This window comes from Engystomops pustulosus, chromosome 3 (genome assembly GCF_040894005.1).
Source record: "Engystomops pustulosus chromosome 3, aEngPut4.maternal, whole genome shotgun sequence".
Lineage (NCBI taxonomy): Eukaryota > Metazoa > Chordata > Amphibia > Anura > Leptodactylidae > Engystomops > Engystomops pustulosus.
In genome coordinates, this window is record NC_092413.1 from 74,140,235 (window position 1) to 74,147,716 (window position 7,482).

Here is a 7,482-nt window from a genome sequence, read left to right on the forward strand (position 1 = left end):
TTCTTCCGGCTTCCCAGTACACGGCATGGAATATTTAATACCATCACTACGAAGTGCAATTTGTTACGCAGAAAATAAGACATCACACAGCTCTGTACATGGACAAATAAAAAAGTTATAGATTTTTGAAGGTGGGGAGTGAAAAATAAAAACGCAAAAACGAAAAAGGGCCTGGTCCTTAATCTTCATCTTCTTCGATGGGAGGGACACGGAGATGCAAGTATCGGGGGGCGGGGGGGATGGAGTGTCCCAGACTGGGCTCAGTGCGGTAGGAGCTTAGGACCCCTCGGTGCACAGGATGCATTCATAGAGAAAACATGTCTCCCAGCTCGGGGCTTTCCTTGCGCTGGGAGACGCCATGACAGCAGCTTCTTCTCACTGGGAGTTTTGTTTTCAATCTAGTGCAGGCTGGGAAGAAGAAAAGAGTGGGGCGGGGAGAGCGTGACTGACAGGCTGGAGAGCCTGTCAGTCACGCTCTCCCTGCCCCACTTTTTTTTTCTTCTTCCCAGTCAGGTGACCGGACGTTCTGCCATTGGAGGCCCTGCATGGGAGAAGGAGACGCAGGGGTTTCTCAATGGGCGTCTCCTTCTCCCTGGCTGTGTTGTAATCCAATCACATCGAAGAGTGTCACAGACAAGGAGTTTTTTTTCTTCCTGGCTGTGACTCTCTCTGTGATTGGATTGAGGCACAAGGAGAAGGAGATGCCCATTGAGAAACCCCGGCGTCTCCTCCTCCTTGATGCTCAGTATTAGCATACAGGGCAAGAAATATACAGGGGAGTGGAGGAGTGCTATTTTTATAAACCAGACCAGGTGCCCACCCTAAAGGTATTTTGTTACTCCTGTGAGTAAAAATCAGGTCCTCTTTAATGTTGCCGAAGGTCATGCTAGGCAGCTAGGGGGACTGGGAAACTCTATTGCCGCTCATCCAGAGCACCTTGCCCTGAAGTGTGTATCTCAAGGCACCATAGGCCTAAGTTTTTGCTACGCAGCCCCAAATATGTCTTGCTCAGAGGCTGCAGTGAAGAGAAAGGTTGATGATGAGCACAGACAATTTCAAGAAAAGTGGGAAAAGCAATATTTCTTTATTGAGCACAAGGGCATCCCAACTTGTCTTATTTGCACAGAGAAAGTTGCAGTGCCCAAAGAATACAATTTGAAGCGTCATTACACAACTAGACATGCTGAGGAGTATGCAAAGTACCAGGGAGATGAGAGAGCCAACCAGGTTGCTAAACTTAAGACATGTCTGCTGAGGCAACAAGATTTCTTTAAGAAAGCAACCAAAGAGAATGATGCAACAGTCGAAGTCAGCTACGTAGTTAGTATGATGATTGCTAAAGCAGGAAAGTCATTTAAAGAAGGGGAATTTATATAAAAAAGTGCATGTTACAGGCTGCAAGTATTATCTCTCCAGAAAAGAAAGGTCAGTTTAGCAACGTCAGCCTTTCTTCCAACACCGTGGCAGAGCGCATTTCTGACCTTTCAAGTGACATTTATGATCAACTGTGTGAGAAAATAAAATGTTTCAGTGTATACTCAGTCGCTCTTGATGAGACCACAGACATCACTGACACTGCCCAGCTTGTAATCTATGTACGGGGTGTTGATGACAATTTTGAAGTCACAGAGGAGTTTCTCTCACTGGTTCCAATGCATGGCCAGACCACCGCTCAAGAGATATTTCACCAGCTGTGTGATGCTTTTCAGAATGCTGGTTTGCCTTGGAGGAAGTTTGTCGGAATAACAACTGATGGAGTGCCATCAATGATAGGGAGGAAAAAAGAACTGGTGGCACTTGTTAATAAAAAAAAGGAAGAGGAAGGTTTAGAGGAGGTCTTTGCTCTGCACTGCATTATCCATCAGCAGGCCCTTTGCAGCAAATGCCTGATGTTTGACAACGTTGTGAAATGCATCAACCAAATCAGATCCAGGGGCTTAAAACACAGAATGTTTCGTGCTTTTTTAGAGGAAATAGAGTCAGAATATGGGGATGTGCTCTACTTTACCGAGGTGCATTGGCTCAGCAGGGGAAACGTATTGAAGAGATTTTTTGAGTTGAGAGCGGAAGTGAAAGCTTTTATGGAGAAAGATGGGGCTTCTGTTCCTTTGCTAAGTGATCCAAAATGGCTCATGGACTTAGCTTTTTTGGTTGATATCACACATGAGCTTAATGTACTGAATAAGAGGTTACAAGGCCAGGGGCAACTTGTCAGTGCTGCCTATGACAGCGTGAGAGCGTTCTCTACAAAACTTATGTTGTGGAAAGACCAGCTTTCTCAAACAAACCTTTGCCATTTCCCAGCATGCAAGTCACTCATTGATTCAGGCACACTATTCAGTCATGAGGAGTATGTGGATGTCATTTTGAGGCTACAGGAGGAATTTGATCATAGATTTGCAGACTTCAAGAGACACAGAGACACATTTCAAATTTTTGCAGACCCCTTCTCCTTTGATGTGCAAGATGCCCCTCCAGTGTTTCAAATAGAGCTCATTGACCTGAAGTGTAACTCTGAACTCAAAGCCAAGTTTAGGGATGTGAGTGGAAAAGCAGACAAACTTGGGCAATTTTTAAGAGAATTGCCCCCCAGCTCCCCTGAGCTTTCCCGAATGTTCAAGCAGACCATGTGTCTTTTTGCGAGCACATACTTGTGCGAAAAGCTCTTCTCTACCTTGAACTTCAATAAGTCATAGTACAGGTCTAAAATTACTGATGCTCATCTTCAAGCTGTGCTGAGGGTCTCAACTGCTTCCTCACTTACGCCAAATGTGGCTCGGCTATGCAAGAGTAAGCGCTGTCAGATCTCTAGCAGCAAGAAGTAGGCAGATAAAGCCAGTTTATGTCCATTCATGTTCTGAAAGTTAAATGTTAAAGAACAGTTAATAAAAACATTTGAATCTGAATAATGATATTTTGTAAGCACATTTTTTGTGGAAAACTTGATGCGGCCCAGCCTTACCCAGAATCTACCTCCAGCGGCCCCCAGGTAAATTGAGTTTGAGACCCCTGCTCTAAAGCAATGCAAACATGTCCTGTGGAGGCACATGCTTCTCTACTGATAGAGTTTAGGTTTGACAAATGTCAGAACATTACCTGTCTAACTGTATTGTGCCCGCTGTAAACTTTAGTGGAAGAGGAAGAATACTTATAAGGGTTGTTCTTCTGGAGTGGGTCTAGGTCAAGAGGCGCAACTTCATGTTATCAGGCCCCCAATTTTAAACATAAGAAAGACCAGTATTTTAAACAATCTATTAATCAACACCTTATGAGCCCAGTGTCACCTGCACCCTTGGCACCACCTCTAGTTACAGCCCTGTCTAAGTCTCTTACTTTTAGTGAGTAAATCAACATACCAAAATGTTTTGGACAAATTTATGCATCTAACTTTTTTAAAGATCAGTTTGGAGAAAACATTCAGCATGACAGTGCACAAAACACATGGGGTTGGGCGAGTTATGTGTGGGCGGACTTAATTCGCCTGCGCAAATTCTTGACCTTAAAGGACACCTGTCATCAGGTCTATGTCACTAGTCCTGTCACCTCTACCTGTTGGAGCAGCTCACAAGGATCCATCCCAGCCTTTATCTAGTCAATTCATACATTAATCATTGTAAAATCATAATTTCTTTATTATGTTAATGATGCTGGTCACATGGTCAGAGGCAGTGATGTCACCCCTGTTCCCCCTCCCCTCTCCTCCCCCTGCTCAGGTCTGTGTGTAATGTATAGTAAAGCAGACCTGTGTGTGTGCTGCATCTGCTGACATGCTGCATCCTCCTAATACACAGAGACACAGACATCAGCTACACAAGTACCTGACATGTTCTGCTATAACATGGCTGCCTGGAGCTGTTGTATCTCTCCTATACACACAGGCTGCAGGGGGTGTGGCCAGCAGCAAGCACATGGAAACAATACACCATTATACCTCACATCATTATACATCACATCATTGTAGAGGCTGTCAGTCAAGCACTGGGGGTGTGGCTGTACCTCCCACTCATGAATAAGGTGGACAGCTTGAATATGCTAATGACTCATTGGACATTTCACAGGTCATTTGCATACAGCTTTAGGACCTCATTGCTTAGGTTTACAGGCATGTAGAGGGACAATGAAGGGATAGAGGCAATGCTTTCTAATGGCAGTTTATGAAAATATATTTAGATTAGGGGGGTTATTTTGCATGACGGGTTCTCTTTAAACAAATCAATGACATTTGGGATAATCAAAATAGAGAATACCCACCTTTCTTCAACATCACTGCCTGACCTCACAAATGCTCTTCCAGATCAATGTGTGAAAAATTGACAAATCTTTCTCAGAAGATATGTAAAGGAGTGATGTGGACATGTTCCAATATTTTTGGTCAAACAGTGTGTGATAGAAGAAGGTAACAGAAAATTATATGTTTTCTTTAACCCCTTTTCTCCGCACCTGTTTCATGTTAACTGTTTCACATGTTTTATTTTATTTTTTTTAGTCAATTGATCAGACAAGCTATAAAATTTTTAATTTTTCGGTCACTATAACTATAGTTTGGGGGTCTTGTTTTTTGGGGTGTGAAATGTAGTTCTTAATAGCACAATTTTGGGTCTAATATGCCCTACTGGAGAACTATAAATAACCCTTTATGAATAGAATATTTAAAGAGGGGTTGGCCACTCTTTAACATAAATTGCCTATATGCTTTTACTGCCCTAATAATAATTCCTGATGCTTGCTTTATTGCTGTGTGCAGACTCTCTGTGCACATGTAAACAAAGATCCTTCACTGGTAAATGGGAGGGACCTGTAGCAGGATATTATGCCTCATTCTGCTCTCCACCTCCCACTTCCCTGTGTGTGTCAGTGAGACTGACGGAGAGAAAATAGACACACTGGAGGCTGCCATGACAGATGGTGCTGAAGGAGGCAGAAAAAGGAAGGTGTGTGAAGATGCAAAGTGCAGCATGTGGATTGCAGGGAAAGGCTGAAACTCTCGCAGGAGGAAAAGACATAGGTACATATACATGCACAGACCTGTCTAATGGAACAGATTTGTTGAAAAGACTTTGCTCTTTTTTTGTTTATTTTGTTTCCATTTCTTGCTCCCCACCTTCAAAAATCTATAAATTCCTTATTTTTCCATGTACAGAGCTGTGTGAGGGCTTGTTTTCTGCATAACAAATTGCACTTCATAGTCATGGTATTTAATTCCAAATGCAGTTTAACCCCTTTGCGCTCCGTGGTGTCGCCATGTTACCTGCGATCGTCGATCGCCCGAACGTCATCGGGGCCAGCGATCGGTTGCCATGGTAGTGTTAGGTCTGCGTCTAACCCGAGGCTGAATGGCTTCTGACTATCCATTACAATGAGCCAGTGGCTCATTGTAATGTATAGTGAGCAGAAATGCCATATACTGCGATATAGTTGTATTGCAGTATATGGTAGGAACGATCGGACCATCTAGAGTTCATGTACCCTAGATCAGAGGTCCCCAACCGCCGGTCCGCGGATCAGGACCGGGCCGTTGGAGTTTATCAGCCGGTCTGCGCAGGGCCGCCTCCTGCTCAACGAGGGGGCGGCACCGGCCAGCACTAAGCTCCCGCACTGGACGGGACCACGTTGCAGCCCTCCGTCCGGCACCTTGCTCCCTGTCGCCGCCGGCACCTTACCACGGCCCCCAGACCCTGCCGGCACCGAGCTTCCGCCCCCCTGCCAGCCTGCACCAAACTCCTGCCGGCCGGCCAGCACCACTTTCCAGTGCTCTCTCTGGCACCATGCTCCTGGCCGCCAATGTGCTACCGCCCCCCACTCCTCGCATAACTCCGCTCTCGCCCATACCTCCCGGCTCCCCCTCCATTCCCGTCTCAACTCCGCTCTGCTAACGTCCCCCCCTCCAGGCTCTTGGCTCCCCCTGCCCCCGCTCAAGCTCCATGCTCTTTTCCCGCTCCCTCCGCTAACGTCCTCCCTGCTCCCGGCTCTCCGCCCCCCGCTCCCTGCTCTCCGCTCCTTCCGGTTCCCGGCTCTCCGCTCCCTCCACCCCCGCTCCCGGCTCTCCAGTCCCGTCTCAACCTGTCTCCGCTAACGACCCCCCCCTCCAGGCTCTCGGCTCCTTGCCCCTGCTCAAGCTCCACGCTCCCCTACCGCTCCCTCCGCTCTCGGCTCTCCGCTCCCTCTGCCCCCCGCTCCTGGTTCTCAGCTCTTGACCTACCCGCTTCCGGCTCTCCGCTCCCGGCTCCCCTTCCACTCCCGTCTCACCCCGACTCCACTAATGTCCCCCCCCCCCTCCAGGCTCGCGGCTCCCTGCTCCCCCTGCCCCCGCTTAAGCTCCGGGCTCCCTAGCCTCCCGGCTTTCACGACCTACCCGCTCGCGGCTACCTCACCGCGTCACCACCGCTGCAGGACAAGGCACTGAAATTTCCAAGAACACAATAGAGAGGTAAGGTTACTTTATCTTTGCATATATATGTGTAATATGTGTATATATGTGTAAATATATGTAATATGTGTGTGTGTATATATATGTGTGTGTGTATATGTGTGTTTGTATATATGTATATGTGTGTGTATATATGTATGTGTATGTATGTGTGTGTGTGTGTATGTGTGTGTATATGCTGTATCTACTGTTTGTTTATGTGTATATATGCTGTATGTATATGCAGCATTTGTGATATTTATCAGGGCTTCTATTTTGTACTACACGGCAGTACTCGGTATGCATTTTATACTACCAGCCTGCACCAAACTCCTGCCGGCCGGCCAGCACCACTTTCCAGTGCTCTCTCTGGCACCATGCTCCTGGCCGCCAATGTGCTACCGCCCCCCACTCCTCGCATAACTTCGCTCTCGCCCATACCTCCCGGCTCCCCCTCCACTCCCGTCTCAACCCCGCTCCGCTAACGTCCCCCCCTCCAGGCTCTCGGCTCCCCCTGCCCCCGCTCAAGCTCCATGCTCTTTTCCCGCTCCCTCCGCTAACGTCCCCCCTGCTCCCGGCTCTCCGCCCCCGGCTCTCCGCTCCCTCCGGTTCCCGGCTCTCCGCTCCCTCCACCCCCCGCTCCCGGCTCTCCACTCCCGTCTCAACCTGTCTCCGCTAACGACCCCCAGCCCCCCCTCCAGGCTCTCGGCTCCTTGCCCCTGCTCAAGCTCCACGCTCCCCTACCGCTCCCTCCGCTCTCGGCTCCCTCTGCCCCCGCTCCTGGTTCTCGGCTCTTGACCTACCCGCTTCCGGCTCTCCGCTCCCGGCTCCCTTTCCACTCCCGTCTCATCCCGACTCCGCTAACGTCCCCCCCCTCCAGGCTCGCGGCTCCCTGCTCCCCCTGCCCCCGCTTAAGCTCCAGGCTCCCTAGCCTCCCGGCTCTCGGCTCTCACGACCTACCCGCTCGCGGCTACCTCACCGCGCCACCACCGCTGCAGGACAAGGCACCGAAGTTTCCAAGAACACAATAGAGAGGTAAGGTTACTTTATCTTTGCATATATATGTGTAATATGTG